Source organism: Gracilinanus agilis, chromosome 3 (genome assembly GCF_016433145.1).
Source record: "Gracilinanus agilis isolate LMUSP501 chromosome 3, AgileGrace, whole genome shotgun sequence".
Classification (NCBI taxonomy): Eukaryota; Metazoa; Chordata; class Mammalia; order Didelphimorphia; family Didelphidae; genus Gracilinanus; species Gracilinanus agilis.
In genome coordinates, this window is record NC_058132.1 from 505,776,661 (window position 1) to 505,803,977 (window position 27,317).

The following is a 27,317-nucleotide window of genomic DNA, read 5'->3' on the forward strand; positions in this document are numbered from 1 at the left end:
ACATATATATATGTATTATATATATGTATATATATATATATACACACATATAGATTCTCTTCATCATCATCCACAAATAACACAGATGCTGGTATTAAGGAATTAAGATGAAACATGAAAATTGTTATCTAAAATCTAAAAAGACAGTCATTCTAAGCAGTCACCTAGCCACCAGTACTCCCGAATTCATTGGCCACAGGGACTCACAGGCTTTACTTTCTCACGGCAGCCTCTAGAACTAGTTTCTTCTCTCTTAAACCTGGCATAAGAGATTGTCAAATGAACTCTATCTGGGATAGTTTTATTGAGTATTATAACTACTTTATTAGAGGCCAGAAGGACAATATTGTTATAAACTATTCACAAAGGAGCATACTATGATTAGACAGCCTAGCTCTGGAGAACTTCTAGGATTTTTTTTTTCTCCTAGGAGAACTAAAGTTTTCCCAGTTCTCTTAGGAAGTTCTCCAGAGCTAGGCTGTCTAATCATAGTATGCTCCTTTGATTTCCTAGGAAATAACTTTAGTTCTCTTAGGAGAACTAAATAAAACAACCTAGGGAAATTTACTTTTTTTTTCAGTATTGGAGAGAGAGTGCCCATCCATTGAGTCCAAGTGATTCTTGGTCAAGATCTATTTTCCTACATACTCATTATGGTTTCTACTTTCTCCCAGCTGATATGTTTTCTTAGCTACCCAAATCTATTTTTTTTTGAGATTAGGATCAACTCTTAAAATGCTTTCTCTGGATCTTCTAGGATCTGGATTCTTTGTACTTATATACAAAGTACATAAGCTGTCAAAACCAAGAGCCAGTAAATGTCTGTCCTGTACACAGAAAGATCTCATATTTTTATTCATAATTAGTTTGCTGCTAAAGCTTGTTACCATATCAAAACAACTCTGTACAATAATTCAAGTATGTGGAATGGGGACAATTCTCCATATCTATTTTTATACACAGAGAATAGCCCTTAAAAGCAATTATTGTCTGGTTCAAATGATCCCAGTTTCATCTGTGCCAAAGTGTGACTACAAAGTAATGAACCCTTTAATTTCTAAATAAGCAAATAAAAATTTTATTGCTTTCCAAAGTGTCCTGTTTTTGAAAGCAGTCACTACACCATTACTCTAACCCGTACGTTTTCCAACACATTTTTGTAACTTCCTTTCTGGAATTGTCCTTAGAGACTACCCAGGCAGTCATTTCTCTTTTTGGTCAGATTCAGAATTACCCACCTGGTAATAATATCAAGTAAGTTTATTTAAGAAGAATCATTGATTATTTCCAAAAACTAACCTGCTCTTCATGGGTGAAGATTTGCCACCATCAAGGAGGTTTAAAAGGTTTGAAATTATTCCAAAAGAAGTCATTTGAAAATTTTCTGAGCAATGGGCGCATCATTGGAATATGCAGCCTCCCTGATAAGGTGACAACTATGAAAGGAAAATGCCCATTCAAACACAGAAGTACTGGTATGTTTATTTATTATTATTATTATTATTACATTTTTAAACCCTTAACTTCTGTGTATTGGCTCCTAGGTGGAAGAGTGGTAAGGGTGGGCAATGGGGGTCAAGTGACTTGTTCAGGGTCACACAGCTGGGAAGTATCTGAGGTGGTATGTTTATTAAAAGTAATCACATTTCATTTATACCTTTTTTAATAAAAAAAAAAGATTTCATTGATAGGGAACTACCAGTGAGCAAACTCTGTCTACAAATTCAGGCCAGCTTCTGGTCTGCAAAACTGAAACTAATTATTTAGTGCACTGAGAAAGTAAGTGGCTTGTCCAAGGTCATACAACCATTACTTGACTGAACTTCCTAACATCAAAGCTGCTTCTCTATTCACTGGAAGTGTACAGTTACATAATGCATGCATATTTAAATACAGAATATACACACACATCGATATAACTCAAGCCACAAATGCCCTTTTAAAACAATGTAGGAACTGTAACAAAAAACCAAAGGAAAACCACATCTTATTAGTGCTCTCCATGAACAGAAGTTGTAAATATATTGGACCGTCATCTCAGCTTTCCTAAGCTGAAGGGTGTCAAGTCAGCATGTGGCTACCCACCAGTTCTGGGGAAATCCTATACTTGGAAAATAAGTCTTCAGAGCTAGTATTGAATCACAATCTTTGTCTAAGTATATAGTATATTACCTGCAGGTAATGTCATCCTTCACACCACTAGCCCACTGGAAATCTGAAACCTCAATAGCCATTTTTTTTATGTGTGAACATCAGTTTCCAATTAATTCTAGTTAACATTTTTTTAAATCTTTACATTTTATATTAATTTCTGCCTTTCCCCGTCCTTAAATGAAAATAGATAATTTGAAATGCTCATTTCTGAAGAAACAGTTAAGCACATTATAATCAAATTGGTCTCCTCCTAACCAAAACTGTTTGCTTTCTTTCACAATAGACACAATTAAACTACAGGACATTTTTGACAACTGTCCCTATAGTTTACATGGTACCCAGGAAAAAATGTCACAGAGACCAAGCCACGATGGTCAGGAAAGAAATAATGTAATATTAAACTGGCCAATGGGTGGGAAGCATTGAATCAATTTTTTTAGAGATTCACTTTGAACTTAAACCCAAGTGAACTACCTGTGTTTATTCTTGAGGTTCAATCAGAATAGGCTTTTTTTTAACCCTTACTTTCTGTCTTAGAACTGATACTAATTATTGATTCCAGGGCAGAAGAGAGGTAAGGGCTTGGCAACTGGAGTAAAGTGACTTGCCCAGGGATACACAGCTGATCACCACAAAGGGAAGAAAACTGGTCCCTATTGGCATCTTGTATTATTTCATTTCTTTCACCATGTAAAACAGAGATGATTCAATCTGTAGTTTATTCCTTTGACAATTCTGCTAGACTACAAGCCGTGTACTAAGAACCTTTTTTTTGCACAACAAAGAGAGAAGAAAGGGTCCATAGCAAACAAAAAAATACATTTCAATTGCTTAAGCACATTTTCAATGAAATCATAAATCAGTCATCTTCATTATTCAGCCCAGTGTCTCCTTTCTCATCTGAGCCCAATGACCTATCATCTTACATCTCTGGAGGCAATGCTGTTCTGTGTGAGGCTCATGCTGGATTTACTTAACATAATACCATTTGCGTTTTGACCTTGAAAGAACAATTCTCCCTCCAGTGATGCAGAGAAAGCAGGCTCTAAAATGAATGTCTTTTTGAACTAACACTGGAGGACTTAGGAACTAAAAGCAACAATAGGTGTTTGAAATGTTAGTTCCATTAAGTTCTCCTATTAAAGCTCTAATAGTGCTTAAAAGCCAAGGAATGGTCATATTGACCTTGTGCTGTTGTGTCTTCTCTATAGAGAAAATAAGGTTCTTATAGGAAATAGAACCTGAATTTCTCTGCATGTAATGCCTAGGACGAAAGAATCTTAGAGGTCTTCTGGTTCAGTTTCTACCATTTCTCTTTGGGGGGAAAAACCAAAAAACCTCCCACAATTCCCAAGAGTACTAGATTGAGAGTTTTGAGAGTCAGAGGCTACAAAGTGACCTTGGGCAAATCATTCTCTGGATCTCTAAAGAGGAGACTTGGCGAGCTGAATCCCGTTATGATGGTATGAAACCTAACGGGTTGTCATCGAGCCAGGAAAGTTCCCAGTGAAACATGGTGGTGGTGGTAAAGTACAAACAAGCAGTCCCACTTACTTCCACATGGAGAAAGGTTTTAGGCACGCAGCTTTTTTCAAGGGAGGATAGAGGGTGACACAAACTGTACCTGAGAAACTGGTCCTGAACACCAAAGAATTCTGAAGGTTTATATTGAATTGGCCCTTCTCTTTGGTCCTTCTCTTTGGGGCTTTTTGCAAATTCCAAAAAGGCTGATTTAAAATTTTATATTTATTTATTTTTTTAGGACAGCGAAATTACACCCCACAGTATCTCACATTTAGCCTTTGCTAATGAGAAAGGCGGCTAACCTAGCAGAGAACAAACACAAATAGCTTCAAAGTTCTCCAATCAGAAGCTGCCTTTCCCACATAGCAAACAATGGATTTGATGTCAGATGTTCATTATTTTTACTCATAAAGCAAGAGCAATTTCCAATAAATAAACAGCTACTTGTTGAGTCTCCACCCTGTGCAGGGCACTATAGACAATAAATAGATAAATACACTTCCTCCTACAATATAAAGACTGTCTCTTTTTCACTCCTGCTGTCATTTCCTGGCATTTTCATCTTGACTGAGGTTTTATGTCCTGAGTCATATTTTTGCTGCCATCCTTAAACTTAATCTTCCTCTGAAGTGACAGACTCATGTGCAAATGACTGGGGACTCTGACTGAACTGGAAAAGACATGAACATTGATGGGAGAACTCAGAATTGAAGAGGTGTTATATCAAATCAAAGGGCATCTCTCAGTCTGGAATAAGTCATGATGAGCTAGTCTGAGTACACTGAGAGAAGTTGTCATCCATATAAGAAGTTTTCAACTATTCTCTTGTTTTCAAAACACTCTTACTCATGCTATCTCAATTCAGCCAGTCAATAAACATTTATTAAGCACCTACTATGTACAGGCACTGTGCTAAGTGCTGGGGATGCATAAAGAAGCAAAAACAAAACAGTCTTGCCTTCAAGGAGTTAACAATCTAATGGGGGACATAAGCAAATAAATATATGCTAACAAGCTATACAAAGGATAAATAAGAAATAATGAAAAGAAAGAAGATACCTCGAATTAAGAGGGGTTGGGAAAAGTTTCCCATAGAAGATGGGATTTTTGTTATTTAAAGGAAGCCAGGATGAGGAGGGAGAACATTCTGGGAATCAGAGATACCCATAGAAAAATGTCAGGAGCTGAGATAGTGTCCTCATAACAACTTTGTGAGATAAAGAGGGTAGATATTCTCATTTTCTTCATCTATATTTTACAAATGAGAAAACTGAGGCTCAGAGAAGCAGCTTTGTGCATCCCCTACTCCTCCTCTGCCCCAGACTGTCAGAACTGGGCTAGATCCTTGCATTTTCTCTTTTGAACAACTTCAAAGATTAGCAAGAAAGCATCCTGAGAATAAAAATCTCAGCTTAAAAATAAATTATTTTGTTGTTCTATTATCCTAACAGGAACAGTTATTCAACTTTTCTCACCCACTTAAAGGGTTGAAGGTATTTTTAAAATATATTCACAACAAACCCGCAAGCAAACAATATTCATCCATCAAATTTCAGTAACATTTAAAAGAAGAAAAAAAACCTTTTGTGAGCCATCCCAAGATTTATAATTCGGCTAGATAAAAATGTCATAAATTTTGTTCAATTATCTGGTCTACTACCTTCTGTTCATTCATTCCTTACCATATACCATCAGGAAAAAAGCACTATGAATACCACTCATCTCTCATGAACTGTGGACTACAGACAAGACTATCTCAGTTTCAGGCTTACAAGCACAGAACAGCATTCATTTTTGTGTCCCTATTCTCCTTTGACTCAATCTTAATTCTTTGTCAGCCAACTATTTTTAACTTAAGGGGAGAAAAAAATTTTGGCCTTTGACCACTTTTCCAATAGCAACTCTGCTTGATTCTTTTGTCCCAGGAAACTAACAGAAGAACAATTTTCAGGAGCATCATGAGAGAAAACTTTTGTTGTAAAATAAAAAAAGGAAAAAAAATAAACTCCCAATAACAGAAAGTATACTCCTTATTACATATGTCTCCCATATTGGGCAGAATGAGAATGATTAGAATGAGAGAATCTACTGTGCTTCTGCTACAACTATCTATTATTTTTTAAACCATCCTGCCCTTTGCTCCGAGAATCCTCCCGCCATTAGCAGCTTATAATCATATCATGAACATCACAGAAACAACACATACCCATAAAATTTGCAAGGCAAGGAATGAGGTTGAACCTTACCCTTTATCACACACTCACAGACTACTTCCAAGGCTTCCTATCACCAGCTTTAAGTGCATAGTTTTTTTTTTGGTTTGGGGGGAGGGTTACCCCCCCCCATTTTACTGCTATTCTTTGAAGTCAGATTGAGCCAAAAGTGAAAAAAATAATCAGAGACTGCCTGTAGGATCTATCAAAACCTAATTATAGGGGAGTCAATCCCAAATCCATTTATATATGTCCTTAGGATGACCGCTTAATTAATATTTTGTCACTCAGAAAAAAACAAAAACAGAAATTCACACATTTGAATGCAAATTTCAAGCGGTTATTGGAAGTGAATTTGTTTCATTTGGGTGTATTTTTGAAAAGAGAAGGGCATGAAGGAATGGTAACTTTGAACGTACCATTTAGGATGATCATTTTCTTAATATTTTGTCACAAAGCAGAAATCCATCTATTTTAATACAATTTTCAGGTGGTTACTTGAAATGAATTTATTTGTATGTGTGTTTGTGTGTGTGTGTATGTATGTATGTATGTATGTATGTGTATTGGGTGTGTGTGTGTTTTGAATTTCCTTTGGGGAGAGAAGGGTATGATGGAATGGTAGCCTTGAATATATCATTTAGATTAACCATTTTCTTAATATTTTCTCACAAAGCAGAAATTCATCTATTTTAATACAATTTTCAGGTGGTTATTTGAAATGAATTTATTTGTATGTGTGTTTGTGTGTGTGTGTGTTTTGAATTTCCTTTGGGGAGAGAAGGGCATGATAGAATGGTAGCCTTGAATATATCATTTAGGTTAACCATTTTCTTAATATTTTGTCACAAAACAGAAATGCATATATTTGAATAAAATTTTAGGCGGTTATTTGAAATGAATTTATTTGCGTGTGTGTTGGGTGTATTTAATTTCCTTTGGGAAGAGGAGGGCATGATGGAATGGTAGCTTTGAACATACCATTTAGGATGATCATTTTCTTAATATTTTGTCCCAAAGCAGAAATTCATATATTTGAATACTCAGTTCAAGCCAATGGGCTATTGACCCCTCTGTCTAATTCTTCCCCCCTTGATTCCATTTAGTCTTCCATAGTGTCTCAGACACTCTGTCACTCTGACCTCTCCTATGCTGAGCCTTTCAAAATATTGATTTGCCCTAATTCACCCACATAGTCAGCATTTAAGCTTAATAATCCTAAAGCTGTATCACACACATAATAGTTGGGTGCCACCACCCACATACTAACTCCTTCCTTGTCGTGATGGAGAGTGTCAACAGAAGCTTCAAATCTTTACTGAACCCGCCCAGACTCCAAACAAAAATGAGAAGTTTTACTTTTAAGATTCCCTAAGTAGAAGTGGAAAGAAAATTGAACCTAGAGTCTAAAGGCATAGGTTTTTCTGATCCTGGCTCACTTACTACCTGTGCAGCTCTTAGAAAATGACAAGCTCTCTGGGTCTCAGTCCTTTCATTTGTTAAATGAAGAGGCTGGACTTCTGGCCCCAAATTTATTATCCTATGTGAATGAATATTTTTCATCAGCCTGCTGTATGCTTATCATAATTTATTAAAATTACATTGACTATGACACATGTGAAACCCAGTGGAATTGTGCGTTGGCTATGGGAGGGGCTGGGAGGAGGGGAAGGATAAAATATGAATCCTGTAACCATGGAAAAATGCTCTAAATTAATTAAATAAATAAAAGATAGTATTCAAATAAATAAATAAATGCTAGTTGAAAAATAAAATAAAATAACATTGACTTATTTTCCCACCATTTTAGAAGTTCTCTTGATTCCTAGATGTCAAAGAAAATATGAAACATAAAATTTCCTATTTTTATTTACACTTTTAAAAATCAGTGTCTAGAGGTTCACTCACAATGGTTATGAAAGATCCCATTTGGACAGCACCAAAGATGCAATCATCTTTCAAAAACTCAATTCTATTAATAGATGGATCCCGCATGATTTCTTCACTGATCATCCTTAATCATGTAAATAGAAGAAATTATTTTCTTAAAAAGAGTCATTATTTAGCTCATCTCCGCTGACATCAAGGTAAACCATGCTTTATAACAAGTATTTTGCTAAAAAAAAAGGAAATAGATGATGTTTTCATAAATTGAATTGTATTTTAAATGCTCAAATAAAACATTCGTTTTAAAGAAGGGATGTCCAAATTTTCTAAAGTAAAACACATAATTAGAAAGTCATTTATGTAGATACTTTCAAATTTTAAATTAGATAATTACTCCATCCAGTTTCAATCGAAATCACTAATATTAATAAATCTATATCCATAAGGGATCCCAGAGGCTATCTAGCTCAAGCCTTTCACTTTATACATGTGGAAACTGAGGCCAAAAGAAGTTTACTGACTTGCTCAAAGTCACAAAAGCAATTTGTATCAGAAATAGAATTTGAACCCAGGTCTTCTCACTCCAGAGCCAGGGCTCTTTCCTCTATACCAAAGTGTCTCTTAATTGATCTTAATCTGCTGGTCTGACAACCGATGATACTCATTTAGATAAAGGTAATGATGGACCAATGGTTAGACCCAGGGGGTTCATGTGTGCTGGCTGATCAATGATGCATTTTCTTAAGCAAGCCATATTCTGGGATCAGATAGACTCCATTAGACTTTGAGTTCCTTGAGAGTTCAAATAATTATTTCTTAATCTTCTTTTGTATCTCCAGTCTTTAGCACTGAACCTGACATAGTAGGCACTTTGAACTGCTAGTTGACTGATTGACTGGCATGCCAGTCATGTAACATGAATATTATCCTAGATTTCTAGGTTTTGAGTCCTCAAGAGAATCCTTTCAAAAAGCAAAGCATACTTTTCTGAGAGGAATAGCCATCACACTATAACTTATCATTTTTTAAATAAATCTGTACACTAACATTTTTCTTTTAAGTAGATTAGAAGGATGCTTGCTTCAGCAGCACATATATTAAAATTGGAATGATACTGAGAAGATTAGTATGACCCTTGTGCAAGGGTGACATGCAAATTTATGAAGCATTCCATATTTTTGATTGGCCAATATGATAGTAAAGGAAAAATAATAAATGTTGGAGGGGATGTGGCAAAATTGGGATACTAATGCATTGCTGGTGGAGTTGTGAATTAATCCAGCCATTCTGGAAGGCAATTTGGAATGATGTGCAAAGGGCTTTAAAAGAATGCCTGCCCTTTGATCCAGCCATACCACTGCTAGGTTTGTACACCAAAGAGACAATAGGGGAAAAGACTTGTACAAAAATAGTTATAGCTGCACTATTTGTGGTGGCAAAAAATTGGAAAATGAGGGGATAACCTTCAATTGGGGAATGGCTGAACAAATTGTGGCATCTGATGGTGATGGAATATTATTGTGCTGTAAGGAATGATGAATTGGAGGATTTCTAGATGAACTGGGAGAACCTTAATGAACTGACACAGAGTGAAATGAGCAGAACCAGGAGAACATTGTACATAGAAAGTAAAACATTGTGGAACAGTCCAATGTAATGGACTTTTGCTCCTAGTAGCAATGCAATAAGTCAGGACACTCCTGAAGGACTTATGGGAAAATGCTATCCACATTGAAAGAAAGAACTGTGAGAATAGACATGCAGAAGAAAAACAGATGACATCACTCATCACATGTATATATGGGTATGTGATTTGGGGTTTAGCTTTTAAAAGATCACTCTATAGCAAAAATGAATAATATGGAAATAGGTATCAAGTGATAATATTTATAGAACCCAGTGGAATTGCTTGTTGGTTCTGGGAGGAGAGATGGAAGAGGGGAGGGACGATGGAAGAGGGGAGGGGAAGAAAATGAATCATTTAAATATGGAAAAGTGTTTAAAATTTTAAAAAAATAAAGTAGATTAGAAGGGCAGCTAAGTAGCTCAGTGGATAAAGAACCAGGCATGAAGATGAGAATTCCTGGGTTCAAATCTGGCCTCAAACACTTCTCGCTATGTCACCCTACACAAATCACTTAACCCCATTTGCCTAGTCCTTACTTCTCTTCTGACTTGGAAACAATACTTAGTATCCATTCTAAAATTTTCTTTTAAAAAAAAAGTAGATTAGACCTCTAAGTCATTATAGGAGGGTGTCTGAAATAAGTATCTTCTGAAGGCTGAAACCACCAGTAAAATCCAAAGATATCTATGGAAAGGGTTATTCTATATTTTCAGATACTAATGACATGATCAAGAGTCTAGGTGGTATCATGGAAAGAGCACTGGACCCGAAGTCAGGAGACCACAGTTTAAATCTAGCCCCAGACAATAATTAGTTGTGAAATCCTAGGCAAGTCACTTAACCTTTTTTGTCTTATTTTCCTCATCTGTAAAATGAACTAGAGAAGGAAATTACAAAACATTCTTTGCCAAGAATCTCAAAATGGGGTCACAAAAAGTTAGACACAATTGAAAAACTCAACCACAACAAAAATTCACATTGGGAATTTAGGATGACTATTTCATCTCAATACTAATAGTCAGAATTCCAGGGGGCCACATTATAGGTGATTTCCAAAAGTCATCTTCAACTAGTGAAAGAAATGTCTCAAAATATTTACTATCCTTTTTGAACACTTCAAGCATACCACACAACATCTGGAATCAGGGCTATGCAGAAACATACTCCATTATAAGAAGACCTGCATGGGTTTGACAACTGTCCTACAAATAACTCTACAAAAAGCCTTACCTTTAGTTCTCAAAAGCAAAGAACACCATTCAGAATAAAAATAGTAGCTTTTCATTTCTGAAACTGAAATTCTTATAGGTTTCCGTTCTTCCATGGCTCAAGATCACCAGAGGAAAACAATTACTCCAGAACCACACTAGCCTGTCATGGATTAACTATTAGTTCTTTTATGGTTGAACTTTGCTCCCTAAAATTTGCATATGGAACCAGCTGACTTTTTTGACTTTCTTTTCCTCCAATTCCGAAAACCATACACTAAAAAGTAATTAATCTTTCAAAGAATAACATTGTCCACACTCCACCCTGAATATTTACACACGATATTCCAAATATGCTTAACATCTAGCCCATTGTGAAAAGTTTGGCTCTGCCCTTAATTTGTGCCACTTTTGCCTCAATCTAGAGTTTTATTAGTGTGTTCAGTTTGGCACACCCCATGAATTACATTAGGTGTGACTCACAGGCCCCACCTCTGTTAAAATCCAACAGATAGAGAATAGACATTTTTGCTGTTCACACTGCCTTGAAGAAAGAATCATTTTTTATTTCAAAAGTAAAGTCAAATAAAAATTAGCTTATTTCTTGGTTGGGCTACTTGTTTCTCTTCTACTTTTTTATTTTTGAACTTCTATTAAATTAATTGTTTTAGTGTCATAAAAACAAAATTTTCCTTCTACTTTCAGGGCTTAAAAAAGGGAATAAAAGCCAGGCAGAACAAGAGACTGACAGACACTGCCTAAGAAGGATGGCAAGTGTTTTTGTTTGGTGGAATACTGAATAAGCCAGAGCACACAAGATCCCAGAATCCACTGTCACAGAGATGTGTAAGTAAGTCCTACTTAACAACTCCTAGGCTAATCTCCTAATCTGAATTCTTTTATCTGATTGGTTGCTGTGAAAAGAAAGCCATCAACTAAGGAATACTATTATGCTTTGTGAAATGATGAGCAGAATGATTTCAGAAAAACCTGGAAAGACAAGTGAATCAGGAGAACATTGTACACAGTAGCTGCAATATTTTATGATGAACAACTGTGAATGACCTAGCTATTCTCAGCAATCTAAGACAATCCCCCAAGAATTCTTGACGAAAAATAACATCTTCCTCCAGAGGAAGAACTAATGGAGTCTGAATGCAGATTGAAACATACTATATGTTTTTCTTCTTTTTTTGCTTGTTTGTTTTGCTCAGGATCTCTTCCAAAAAATGACCAATATGGAAAAATGTTTTATATGGTTGAAAAAATAAAATCATCTATAACTGTCCCCTTAGCTGCATGACCTGGATTCCAGAGGGAGTCAAAACATATTACTAGAATTAAATAGGCAAGACAGAAGATTTGGAAGGATTTTGCTTCATCTCTTGTCCTCAGGAGACAAGGAAATGAGGACAGGTTATAAATCTAAAACAAGGATAAAAAACTCAAAAGTAAGCTCTAAAAATTTGCTGCCCAAATTTCACTACATATGACCTCCAAAATAAAGTTATCCATATTGGCTACTGGAAGAGTTAGGATATTTGGAACCAGGACCAGGAACAAGAACCAACCATTATCTAATATTCACACTATCTCTCCAAAATACTGAAGAGAGACATCATGTTTCATATCAGCTGAATCAATGGTAGACAAGCACCATGTCAAAATACATAGCCAGTCTCAAAATCAGGAATAACCCTGGAGAACAAAGGGCAAAAGCAAGGCATGGTGGTGCATGTCTGTAATCTCCAGTAATGGAGATATTCAAGCTAGTCGATCACTTGAATTAGAGAACTCTGAAGTATAGAAGGCTCAGATCTTTTACACAAGATGTGTTAAACGCATAGGTCAATACAGTCAGCAACACTTCTTCCTGAGCTGGATTAAATATAATTGGGAAATATCTATAAAAATAAATAAAAATGCAGTAGATAATAGATAATGCTGATATGTGGTTTTCTAGGTCAATATCCTGTCTGTCTTATTAGTTTAGTGGACTAATTTCTATTTGAGTTTGACACTACTGGTTTATACTAAATCTAGCATCAATATACATACAGTAAGCCCTTGAGAGTAAGAGACCACCAGGTTACCTGAGCAACAAAGCAACACAAGTCAGGAGAAAACTATATAAAAACTTCTATGTCAATTAGTAACAGGAAGTAGCCACTACACTTCTAGGCAGAGTCAAATAGGGAGACCTAATCAAAAAAATATAAAATACAAAAATGTCTTATCCAAATGGAGAGTTATTGATGTCTTTAAAAGATATTTCAGAAGTCTTCAAAGATAAAAACAATATTAATGCTTTCTTGCTACTTTGATGTATTCATTTTATCAGTATGGATGCTTTTTTCACCAGTGCAGAATACAACCACTCCAATACTCATCCTGAATGATCAATGAAGTTTATTAAGCGATAGGAGCTTACCATGCTAGACACTGTGATAAGTGCTAACCATGGGACACAAATTACAAATAGTCACTTCTCTCAAGGAGATTCTGTGCTAATAGAGAGACATTACCTAAATAGGCAATACAGGATACATAAAAATGGACATAAAGTAAAGGAGAAGGTTCTACTGAATGGAGAGACAAGGGAAGGCATCCTGCAAAAGGTAGCATTTGGTATAGCATCCAAATTTTTAAAGGAGAAACTACTGGAACTTAAGGAGGAAATAGATAGTAAAACTATACTATTGGGAGATCTGAACCTTCCTCTATCAGATCTAGATAAATCAAACCAAAAAATATATGAGAAAGAGGTAAGAGATGTGAATGAAATCTTGGAAAGATTGGAGTTTAATAGATATACGGAGAAAAATAAATAGGGACAAAAACAAACACATTTTTTCAGCAGCACATGGTACATTCACAAATATTGGCCATGTATTAGGGCATAAAAACATGGCAAACAAATGCAAACAAGCAGAAATAATAAATGCAACCTTTTCAGATCATAATACTATGAAAATAATAATTAATAAGGGTACCTGGAGAGACAAATCAAAAATTAATTGGAAATTAAATAACATGATTCTCCAAAATTGGTTGTTTAAGAACAAACCATAGAAACAATTAATAATTTCATTGAAGAGAATAACAATGAGGAGACATCATATCAAAATCTATGGGATGCATTCAAAACAGTATTCAGGGGGAAATTTATATCCCTGAGTGCATATATTAACAAATCAGAGAGGGAAGAGGACAATGAATTGGGCGTGCAAATTAAAAAACTGGAAAGGGAACAAATTAAAAATCTCCAGATAAAAAACTAAATTAGAAATCCTAAAAATTAAAGGAGAAATTAATAAAATCAAAAGGGAAAGAACTTCTGAATGAGACTATTCAATAAGACTAGAAGACTAGTACTTTGAAAAAACAAATAAAATAGATAAAGTATTGGTTAATCTAATAAAAAAAGGAAAGAAGAAAACAAAATTAACAGTGTAAAAGATGAAAAGGGCAACCTCACCTCTAATAAAGAGGAAATTAAGGTAATTATTAAGAACTATTTTCCCCAATTATATGGCAATCTATGTGATATGGATGATTATTTACAAAAAAATGTAAATTGTCTAGATAAGTAATGGACAAACTTTTTAAAAAGGGGGCCAAAGGAAAGGAAATGCTCATCTGTCAGTCTGTTTCTAAAGCAACTCTTTTGAAGTTTCATTGTATTGTATCCTACTCATTGTATTCATCAGATTAGGAATGATGTTTCAAGGCCAATAGAACATTTCAGTGGGCCACATTTGGCCTACAGGCTATAATTTGCCGATCACTGGCCTAGATTAACAGAAGAAGAAATAGAATATTTAAATAATCCCATATCAGAAAATAAGCCATCAAAGAACTCTCTAAGAAAAAATTCCCAGGGCCAGATAGATTCACAAGTGAATTCTATCAAACATTTAAAGAACAACTAATCCCAATACTATATAAACTGTTTGAAAAAATAAGCAAAGAAGGAGTTCTACCAAATTCCTTTTATGGCACAAATATGGTACTGATACCAAAGCCAGGCAGACCAAAACAGAGAAAGGAAACTACAGACCAATCTCCTTAATGAACATAGATGCAAAAATCTTAAACAGAATACGAGCAAAAACACTCCAGCAAGTGATCACAAAGATTATTCACTATGATCAGGTGGGATTTATACCAGGAATGCAAGGATGGTTTAATATTAGGAAAACCATCCACATAATTGACCATATCAACAACCAAACCAAGAGAAATCACATGATTATCTCAATAGATGCAGAAAAAGCCTTTGACAAAATACAACACTCATTCCTATTGAAAACACTAGAAAGTATAGGAATAGAAGGACCTTTCCTAAAAATAATAAACAGTATATATCTAAAACCATCAGCAAGCATTATCTGCAATGTGGATAAATTAGAAGCCTTCCCAGTAAGATCAGGAGTGAAACAAAGATGCCCATTATCACCTTTATTGTTTAACATTGTACTAGAAACACTAGCAATAGCAGAGAAGAAAAAGAATTCAAAGGTATTAAATTAGGCAATGTGGAGACTACACTATCACTCTTTGCAGAAGATATAATGGTCTAACTTAAAGAATCCTAGAGAATCAACTAAAAAGCTAGTAGAAATGATCAACAACTTTAGAAAAGTTGCAGCACACAAAACAAACCCACATAAACCATCAGCATTTCTATACATTTCCAACACATCTCAGCAGCAAGAGTTAAGAAAGAGAAATTCTATTTGAATTGAATCTTGAAGAACACCATGAATTCTAAGAAGCAAAACTGGTGAAGAGAGAGCATTCTAGGTCTAGGGGCTAGTCAGAAAAAGGCATGGAGATGAGTGATGGAGCACTGCATATAAGGAATGCCAAGTAGACCAAAAAGGGTGGACTGTGGAGCGCATAAAAAGAAATGATGTGTGGTAAAACAAAATACAGCAATAGTGCAGGTTATGAAGAGCTTAAATGGTAAAGAGAGAAGCGTATATGTGGTCTTTGAAGTTAAAGGAAGTCACTGGGATTTATCGTATAAAAGGGTGACATTATCACACATTGTTACATTTTAAGAAGATCACTTTGGCAGATGTGTGGAGGATGAATTTGAGTGGGGACAGATTTGAGGAATTCTAATAAAAATGCCATGACAACACCCTCAGACAGAGGTGACAAGAGCCTGAAATATGGCTGTAGCTGCTGGAGTAAATGACACATGTAAGAGATATTATGGAAGTTGAAATGAAGAGATTTGGTGATTGATTGGATATATTGGGTGAGTGAGACTAAAGAAGTGAGAATGACTCTAAGGTTGAAAAAATGGGTAAATGGAGAGGATGTTGCTAACCCCAACTGTAATAGAAAAAGAAATATCAATAAAAATTAATTTTTTAAAAATAGTAAAAAGAGAGGGAAAAGATAAGTTTTATATTGAACACATTAAGTTTGAGATCCAGATGGCAACTGGTAATGTAAGATTGTGAGACTAGGACTAGATATACAAATCATAGAATCATCAGCACAGATAATCGAACCTAGAAGAGTTAAAAGGTAGTCATTGGTAAAATGCTCACCATGGAGTCAGGAAAACCTGGGTTTGAATCTCACTTTAGGCATTTACTATGGACAAGTCACTTACCCTCATATTCCTCACCTATAAAATGGAGATATTAACAGCACCTACTTCACAGAGTTGTTGTGAGAAAGAAAAAATATAATATTTATACAAAATGTCTTGTAAATAAAAATATGTTAAGAAATTACATGTTATTATATTATCATATTACATATATTTTTGTTAAATAATTATCATCCAAGTCTTTCCATAAATTCTACATAGAAGAGCCATTCACTATCCTGGGAGTTTTCCTCCTTTACTTTTTCACTATCTTGGGTTTAACAATGTACAACCTGGCCTTTCAGTCCTTAATATAAGTCCTCAATTTATTTTGTCTATTTCTCCCCGTAAATCATCGTTGGTGATATGTCCATGCCCACTGTAGCTTTTCCCATTGTCCTTAGGACTCTTTGTCAGTCTGATTCTTTGGAAGTTATCATGTTCCATGATTTTTAGTCATGGAGCAATCACCAGAAGAACAATGATGTTGAAGAGATGGGCTTTGTGGTGGGATTGGGAGGGATCAGTTAGAGATCATAGAGAATTGCGTGAGTTTTCTCCAATGCCCTCCAGATGGAGCATTTCTCCCTATTCAATTATGGGCTTAGTTCTTTCATTCTCACCTGGATCACCTACATTTGTATATACATATGTAGACTAACGTACATATAAATGCTACATATGTAACACATAATCCACATACTAATTTAACTATCTGTTTTGCTAAAAATCATAGTTTGAAAAATGTTTTTTTTTAAACATTTCATTTTCTCCAAGGAGAAATTTCTTTTTTTCATTTAATTCAATTAAGGCATTCAGGCTGTATAGTACACATATGACCATTCCACTATGGTCACCAATGAAAACAGCTTCTATTAAAATGCCATCAGATCTCTTCCATTTCATGTCTACTGTCTTCTCAATTTCATATATATATATATATATATNAGTGATGGACAAACTTTTTAAAAAGGGGGCCAAAGGAAAGGAAATGCTCATCTGTCAGTCTGTTTCTAAAGCAACTCTTTTGAAGTTTCATTGTATTGTATCCTACTCATTGTATTCATCAGATTAGGAATGATGTTTCAAGGCCAATAGAACATTTCAGTGGGCCACATCTGGCCTACAGGCTATAATTTGCCGATCACTGGCCTAGATTAACAGAAGAAGAAATAGAATATTTAAATAATCCCATATCAGAAAATAAGCCATCAAAGAACTCTCTAAGAAAAAATTCCCAGGGCCAGATAGATTCACAAGTGAATTCTATCAAACATTTAAAGAACAACTAATCCCAATACTATATAAACTGTTTGAAAAAATAAGCAAAGAAGGAGTTCTACCAAATTCCTTTTATGGCACAAATATGGTACTGATACCAAAGCCAGGCAGACCAAAACAGAGAAAGGAAACTACAGACCAATCTCCTTAATGAACATAGATGCAAAAATCTTAAACAGAATACGAGCAAAAACACTCCGGCAAGTGATCACAAAGATTATTCACTATGATCAGGTGGGATTTATACCAGGAATGCAAGGATGGTTTAATATTAGGAAAACCATCCACATAATTGACCATATCAACAACCAAACCAAGAGAAATCACATGATTATCTCAATAGATGCAGAAAAAGCCTTTGACAAAATACAACACTCATTCCTATTGAAAACACTAGAAAGTATAGGAATAGAAGGACCTTTCCTAAAAATAATAAACAGTATATATCTAAAACCATCAGCAAGCATTATCTGCAATGTGGATAAATTAGAAGCCTTCCCAGTAAGATCAGGAGTGAAACAAAGATGCCCATTATCACCTTTATTGTTTAACATTGTACTAGAAACACTAGCAATAGCAGAGAAGAAAAAGAATTCAAAGGTATTAAATTAGGCAATGTGGAGACTACACTATCACTCTTTGCAGAAGATATAATGGTTTACTTAAAGAATCCTAGAGAATCAACTAAAAAGCTAGTAGAAATGATCAACAACTTTAGAAAAGTTGCAGCACACAAAACAAACCCACATAAACCATCAGCATTTCTATACATTTCCAACACATCTCAGCAGCAAGAGTTAAGAAAGAGAAATTCTATTTGAATTGAATCTTGAAGAACACCATGAATTCTAAGAGGCAAAACTGGTGAAGAGAGAGCATTCTAGGTCTAGGGGCTAGTCAGAAAAAGGCATGGAGATGAGTGATGGAGCACTGCATATAAGGAATGCCAAGTAGACCAAAAAGGGTGGACTGTAGAGCGCATAAAAAGAAATGATGTGTGGTAAAACAAAATACAGCAATAGTGCAGGTTATGAAGAGCTTAAATGGTAAAGAGAGAAGCGTATATGTGGTCTTTGAAGTTAAAGGAAGTCACTGGGATTTATCGTATAAAAGGGTGACATTATCACACATTGTTACATTTTAAGAAGATCACTTTGGCAGATGTGTGGAGGATGAATTTGAGTGGGGACAGATTTGAGGCATTCTAATAAAAATGCCATGACAACACCCTCAGACAGAGGTGACAAGAGCCTGAAATATGGCTGTAGCTGCTGGAGTAAATGGCACATGTAAGAGATATTATGGAAGTTGAAATGAAGAGATTTGGTGATTGATTGGATATATTGGGTGAGTGAGACTAAAGAAGTGAGAATGACTCTAAGGTTGAAAAAATGGGTAAATGGAGAGGATGTTGCTAACCCCAACTGTAATAGAAAAAGAAATATCAATAAAAATTAATTTTTTAAAAATAGTAAAAAGAGAGGGAAAAGATAAGTTTTATATTGAACACATTAAGTTTGAGATCCATAGATGGCAACTGGTAATGTAAGATTGTGAGACTAGGACTAGATATACAAATCATAGAATCATCAGCACAGATAATCGAACCTAGAAGAGTTAAAAGGTAGTCATTGGTAAAATGCTCACCATGGAGTCAGGAAAACCTGGGTTTGAATCTCACCTCAGGCATTTACTATGGACAAGTCACTTACCCTCATATTCCTCACCTATAAAATGGAGATATTAACAGCACCTACTTCACAGAGTTGTTGTGAGAAAGAAAAAATATAATATTTATACAAAATGTCTTGTAAATAAAAATATGTTAAGAAATTACATGTTATTATATTATCATATTACATATATTTTTGTTAAATAATTATCATCCAAGTCTTTCCATAAATTCTACATAGAAGAGCCATTCACTATCCTGGGAGTTTTCCTCCTTTACTTTTTCACTATCTTGGGTTTAACAATGTACAACCTGGGTAGGTATCTATCATCTCTCTTGCTACATAACTATATATGCCAATCCTTTCAGTCCTTAATATAAGTCCTCAATTTATTTTGTCTATTTCTCCCCGTAAATCATCGTTGGTGATATGTCCATGCCCACTGTAGCTTTTCCCATTGTCCTTAGGACTCTTTGTCAGTCTGATTCTTTGGAAGTTATCATGTTCCATGATTTTTAGTCATGGAGCAATCACCAGGAGAACAATGATGTTGAAGAGATGGGCTTTGTGGTGGGATTGGGAGGGATCAGTTAGAGATCATAGAGAATTGCGTGAGTTTTCTCCGATGCCCTCCAGATGGAGCATTTCTTCCTATTCAATTATGGGCTTAGTTCTTTCATTCTCACCTGGATCACCTACATTTGTATATACATATGTAGACTAACGTACATATAAATGCTACATATGTAACACATAATCCACATACTAATTTAACTATCTGTTTTGCTAAAAATCATAGTTTGAAAAATGTTTTTTTTTAAACATTTCATTTTCTCCAAGGAGAAATTTCTTTTTTTCATTTAATTCAATTAAGGCATTCAGGCTGTATAGTACACATATGACCATTCCACTATGGTCACCAATGAAAACAGCTTCTATTAAAATGCCATCAGATCTCTTCCATTTCATGTCTACTGTCTTCTCAATTTCATATATATATATATATATATCCCTCCTCTACAAGGTTTTACAAATTAGCTCATTCTTCAAACCAGTATAGTCCCTGACTGTCCCGTGCTTCCACTTGGCAATCTGATTGAATTCAATAAGCACTTATTCAGTGTGCTACCTACTATGGAAAACCTTGATAGTAGGTATAGAGACCAAAATGAAGCAGTCTGTAATCAAGGAACTTAAATTCCACTGGCAAGATTAAATTAGTCTCTGATGGAGGAGGCAGTTTCTGCCTCTTTTGACTTCCTCCTTTTGAAGACTTCTCTAAAAAACCTTGGTCAAACTTCTCTAAGAAATAGAGACCAAATTCATGTTTCCATTTTGTCCACTTCCCATTTTTTGAAATCGAGAGCTTATTCAACAGGAAGGATTCGTCTTGCTATAATCACATATACTCTCTTATCGCTTTCTCAACTACTACTTGTCTGACTTCAGGCAAATCACTTATTCCTCCTCCAACCTCAGTTTCCTTATTTGCAAAACTGGGAAGTGGTATTAGATGTCTGAGATCCCTTCCAGATCCTTGCTTCTAATACGACTTTTATTTTGGTAATCACTTTAAGCCCAGATTTCTTAATCTCGGGGTCCCTAGATAGATTTCAAGGAGGGGGGGGGAGAGGTCTGTGAACTTTGGTGGAAAAAATTTACATCTATATTTTCATTCATCTCTGGCTATAATTTGACATTTCACTTAATTATGAACATCGGCAACGCACTGCTAATCTGAGCTGTCCAAAGGCTCTACAGGACTAATAAAGTGGTCCATGACATAAATGAAGTTAAGCATCCCCTGGCTATAAGCAAGCAATCTGACTTGCACACAAGCAATTGATTTTGAAATGAATGCTACATCAATATTTTAGCTTTTAAGAGAGTGATGTTTTCATGATGCTACTCAGAATTCCTCACATTCCACAATTTCTGATTCTCTTTTCAAAGGAAGTATTCATAATTTACCCATCTTGAGATTTCTGAGAAGTTGCAAATATTTCATCTCATTTTTTAAAACCTTACCTTTTATCTTAGTATTGCATCTAAGACAGAAGAGTAGCAAGGGCTCAGCAAGTGGGGTTAAGTGACTTGCCCAGCATCGCAAAACTAGGATGTATCTCAGGCCAGATTTGAACCCAGGTTCTCTCAATTCAAACCTGGTGGTCTAAATACTGTACTACCTACCTGCTCCCATTTAACTTCCTATTCCTAAATCTTGTTCCAATAAAGTTTTCAATACTCTCCCCAATATCCACTTTAGCGATGAAGTCAACTCAATATCAACAGAGATGGTGATATATCTCAGAGGACTTTGCTAAATGTTTCATGGGATCTTTCTCCTATGTTATCCTCCCAAACAGACATTGGTGTGAAATCACGATTGTCACCTTGGTGTCCTATTTGCTTACTTTCATTCTGAAGACTTAAAAAAAAACATATTCACAGCAATTAAGTCTTAATTTCTTGCTGCTCTCACTCCTTCCTGTTCTGAGTGTTCTTAAAATTCATCTGTTCTGGGGCAGCTGGGTAGCTCAGTGGAGTGAGAGTCAGGCCTAGAGACAGGAGGTACTAGGTTCAAACCTGGCCTCAGCCACTTCCCAGCTGTGTGACCCTGGGCAAGTCACTTGACCCCCATTGCCCACCCTTACCAATCTTCCACCTATGAGACAATACACATAAGTTAAGGGTTAAAAAAAAACAAAAATAAAATAAAAATAAAATAAAATTCATCTGTTCTAGGAAAATATTCATTGGTTATCCTAGTGTCCAATTCTAAGGCATTCTCTTATAACCCTTCTACAGAGACATGGAGAAAATTACTTTGATTCCATCTGTCTGGGTTTCAAAAAGGAAAGTACCAGAAAAACCTTTGTAGAGAAGGGGAACTAGAGTGCCTAAAAGAGTTTTAGAGAGCAATCTGATGGTATTTAGGGATCCTATTTACTTCCTAATTAAATGTAATAGATAGCAATGAGAAGCTAATCTAGGAATTCCCATTGAGGGGAGAGATCTTTGCATGGCATCAAAAAACACATCTGACAAGAATGACCACAGAAACAGACCATATAGAGATAAACACTATGTTGGTTTCCAACTATTACTAGGAAAAATGAGATAATAAATGCAAAAGCTCTCTGGAAAGCAAATAGAGTTTTGTATCATAAGCTATAGTGTGATGAAGTATCATTTTATTTATCAGTCCCTGGATTTACAATGATCCTAAAAGTGGCACAATTTCAAGGACCCAAACCAATTAGCCACTTGGATTTATTTTCTAGTGGCCTTAAAATTTACTCTTAGGGTTAAACATATTGATAACCACTGATACCGCCTAAGTAGCCCTTTCATTTCATGTCCATACACATTTGACTCGCAATTAATTATTAAAAAGTAACCATCCTGAAATCCTGACTTGAGTCCAAGATCTAAATTCATATTTTATCATAAATTTCTAAAGAATCTTAAATTAATATCTAAATTCATAAATTGAAATAATTCTTTTTTGTTTTATATTCCTAGTTATGAGTTAGAAATGAATGTGGCCAACATATTTGTGTACCATATTATGCAAAATGTGTTAGAATAATTTTTCCATGTGTTTCCAAGTTCCACTCTTTCATATGCAACTACGTATCTGTACATACACATACCCTCAGTAACCAGAGTAAAAAAGAATTAGCTATTCCAAGTATTGGGTAGATAATGATCAGATGGGAGAAAAGGACGTTCCTAAATATATCCTAAGGCATTAGATCAGGCTAAGCATCTTGATGGATAAATCGTCTTTCTGTTCAAATATACTGAGTGGAATTCCTTATCAAGATATCAGTAAAGAATTTCAACATGTCAAAATCATATACCTCACATCCTTCATCAATATGCTATTTACCTTCTTTCAAGGAACAGATTTCAACCAGTTGGTTTAGGTTATAGAATAAGCACCATGGAGAAAAGCACTCTTTGCTTCCAAAGGACATTACTCACATGGAAAAAAATCCTATAAACTCACAACATTTAGTTTTTGCAACAAAGATAAAAACAAATCTAGAATCAGGGGCCAAGATAAGTACATGATAACAATTCATCTGGTTTAGGGAGGGTACATTACCTTTTCCAGCCATGAGCCCTTCCTTAAACTTTGTGACTATGATTTAATCTTTATCCTTGGCCAAGGGAGTAATAGATGCAATATCTAATGAAGGGGAAGGCTCTGGAAATGAGAGTTCCCTCATAATTGTACTGGCAAGCATTGATTCTGGTCAAGCTCCTGAGGATGAAAATGTAGGACTCTCCTTTAGAGAGGGCTAGCTGGTTTGTACTGCCTCTAAAGATTACAACAGGAATAGCAGTTAAGAATCCTCCCACTGTGACCTTCAGCAAAATCAGCTAACTTTTCACTGAATCTACTTTGCTCACCTACAAAATTAGATTCACTCCTCTAAGGAATAACAAATAAAATAGCACCGAGAGCAACAAATAAGGATCAGACTAGACATGTTCCTTCTGAGTTTACTGATTCCATCAAATTCATCCTTTAGAACAGTCTAATCGACCACTTATTGAAAAAATTATCTAAAGACATTTAAATTATATGAATAGAATTACTCAATTTTCAGAAGACTTTCTCTTCTAAATCTTCTGATTTTAAACTGTAATTGATTTGTACAATGAAGACAAAATAAATAAATATATGAAAATAGATTTAATACTACTTTGCTTCCAACATCCCCAGCCATGAATAAAATATAAATAATTTTAAAATGACATTAACACTGACCCATATTACACTATGCTACAATGTGTGTACATGGCATGTAATTAGCCTCTCACAGAGGAGAAACAGATTTAATGAGCTGGAGTCAGATTGAGATACTGGGGGAGACGGGAAAATTTAACAAAAAATAATTGACCTTAAGGTTGGCAAACAGACACCTGGAGGAGATCAGCTATTTACACAACAATATAAATATCTTCAATCAAGTTGAAATAAGTCAAAGATTATTCTCTTTTCTTCATGTATGTATGTATGTATGTATGTGTGTGTATGTGTGTAAACATATCTATTGATCAAAGGAACTCAGATTAATTTGTATAGAACTACCTTTCCATCACAGCAAGAAAAAGGAATTTATAGTTGAACCACAGCAATGCAAATTCATCCATACCATAAAAAGAAACATGGTAACCTGAAGTCAGGTTTGGGATATTCCAGAAATCTGAAGAGTAACCAGAATAAAAGAGCTTTCATTTCTCCTTCCTTTTCGCAACATAGCACACTAGTCAATAGTTGAAATATCTCTGATATGAGGAGGTCCCCTCTTGTATCTACTCCAAAACTCCATTATCTGATCCTGAGGAGTCCCCCCAAATAGCAATACCATACACACACACAAAGTATCAGCTCACCAGAACACGTATGTCTTGGGTTACTTCTCCAGTTTCTCTTTTGAAAAGGACGAAGGACTGCTGATGAAAATCCATGAAGAGCCTGACTGACTCTCCTTAAGATTCGGTATTGATGACCATCTTGGCCTTCTCTTGGTGATCCGTGCTGAGACATGAGTGTTTTTTTTCTGGTTTTTTTTTTTCAGAGTCACTCAATAGGAAAGATTCTACAAGGTCTGGGCTCATGAAATATCCAAATCAAAGTTTCCAGTGCCAGTGGCAAAAGTTTCCTCCCTTTTCGACAATTCCCAGTTATTATGGAATTAAAATGCAAAAAAAGAAGGGATATGTGGAGAAATGTAGCTAGTGATAACCACCTCTGTTTCCCTCAAAAAGTGCTTTGCATATTTTCATTGCCAAACATGAGCGATAGGCAGATGCTGCAATTGCCTCCATTAGACCAAATCATGTAAAAATAGCTTCAGATTTATAACAACAGTCCTTTCTATGGCAAAAATACTTCATACCTGACAGTGACCCATTGATCCTTCCATCTGAGTGCATGCATTTTGCTTTCCATTACCCAGCAGCCAAAATTTCTTCTTTTCCATCAAATGAGGTGATATTTGGACAAACCCTGTTAATAAAGTTGAAATCTATCTACTGGCTTCCTAATGTCATTCATAGCCATAATTACCTAAGCAATTTTAGACTGCTGTCTAGGAAAGAGAAGAATCCACATCAGAAGAGAATCCATTGCCAAGGCTGGAGCCGAAGATCGCAAAATATCTTCGCTTTAAGTGGTGTCTCTTTGATTCACATCCATCTCGCAGGGGTTCTTGGATGGTACAGTCCCAGAGAAAGATTTTTAGTTTCTTGTTCTCAAGTTCACACATCAGTATTCACCCAGGCAGAAATCTAAAGCTGATACTCGTTCACTTTGCTTCTCATTCCTGTGACTACACCATCCGGTGTTCCCCTAGGGCTACCACTGTTCTGGGGCCAGGAGAACAGAAGCAAATTATTAATAGAAGAGGAAGGGCTGTTGGAAAAAAAAAGTACCTCTCTCTTCAATGATTTGTTTTTAAACCTAGGAAGTTTCCTTCCTAAAGAAGGAGGATTTGTTCTCAAGTGAGACTGTACGTCTTTATGGACATGCTCTGACAGTGGAAAGCAAATACACTTTACAAATGTAGTTGGTTTTTTTTTTTTAATGAAATCTCAGGAAGTTTCAAGTTCAAACAAACTACAAAAAGGAGGGGAAATGGATGCTGGCTTTCTTGAAACAAACCGGGAAATTCTACACTGTCTGTTACCCCCTGTCTGTTTTAGAGGAGAAGAGAAAGGAAACTGATAACACTGCTTTGCTTGGCAAGCAACACTTTCCACTCAGATGTGCTGAACTATGTCCCGGGTTTGCAGAGAGTTCTGCCAATACCCCCACTGTGTCCCCAGGCATGTTTGCGTTTAAGAGAGCACTGAATGTTAATGATGCACTATGCTTCCCTGCTCTCTCACAAGTCTCATAAATGAATTAAAAGGCAATCCTAAAAAAAAAAAAAAAAAAAAAAACCAACCAACCCTTGCATTTACTCACTACGCTTTTGTTTTCCTTCTAATAAGAAAAGGCATATATTTCATTTGAATGAGAAGGGCTGATTTATGGTCAAACCTTATTAAATTTTATTCCCAATTAATAAATAAAAATCATCTTAATTCTCCTTTAGAATTCAGAAAAGAACCTACTCTATGAAATTGATCTTTTTTTAAAGTTTCCAAAGCACTTTACATTTTTGATCAATGCAACAGCCCTCTGATGAAGATGCTATTATTATTCTTCCCATTTTACAGATGAGGGAAATGAGCCTGAGAGGAATTGAGTGATTTGCCCAGGGTCACAGAGCTAAATAATTATCTGATATAGGACTTGAACTATGGTCTTCCTGACTCTTAAGTCCAGCATTCTGTCCACCTCAATGCCCTGGACTGATTTCTTCTTTACTCATGAGTTAGACTAGTAATTGGGAGCAAAATCAGTCTTATTATTACAACAGAAATCAAGAAGTTATTATCTACACTTCACCCCTTTCAGAAGTTTTCCCCTAACCTTGATGCTTTCTGGTATAAATGTACTCTCTTAATGGAAAGACATGACTCCTGGAGAACAGCGACTTATTTTCATTCTTGTTTTTGCCCTTCTATTGAATTCTTAGCACTTAGCATAGTACCTGGGGCATATAGTAGGTACTTAATAAATGCTAGCTGACTGACACCTGTGGATTCACTCTGAAGGGTTTAGCTTCTGAATGCGGAATAGTTTGCATAAATATCAAAACCTCATAAGTTACCCAGAATAAATTTGTAGGGGTATGCGTTTGTATGTATAAGCAGGGAATTAACATAAATGCTATATGTTTAATACTTGGGGCAGCTATGTGGTGCAGTAGATAGAGTGCCTGACCCGGGGTTAAGAAAACTCATCTTGGAGGCAGCTGGGTGGCTCAGTGGATTGAGAGCCAGGCTCAGAGACAGGAGATCCTGGGTTCTAATTTGGCCTCAGACACTTCCTAGCTGTGTGACCCTGGGCAAGTCATTTAACCCCCATTACCTAGCCCTTACTACTCTTCTGCCTTGGAACCAATACACAATATTGATTCCAAGATGGAAGGAAAGAAGGAAGGAAGGAAGGAAGGAAGGAAGGAAGGAAGGAAGGAAGGAAGGAAGGAAGGAAGGAAGGAAGGAAGGAAG

The 27,317-nt window shown here is 35.7% G+C and overlaps 1 protein-coding gene and 1 non-coding gene across 5 annotated transcripts in view; one reads left to right on the top strand and one right to left on the bottom strand.

Moving 5' to 3' along the window:
- MCF2L (MCF.2 cell line derived transforming sequence like) overlaps positions 1–27,317 on the bottom strand; it is a 285,276-nt gene that overhangs the window by 234,624 nt on the left and 23,335 nt on the right. The gene's annotated exons all lie outside the window — the stretch shown is intronic.
- Positions 8,856–8,958, top strand: LOC123243349. The gene has a single exon (XR_006505896.1). It is a non-coding gene; the product is annotated as a U6 spliceosomal RNA (small nuclear RNA).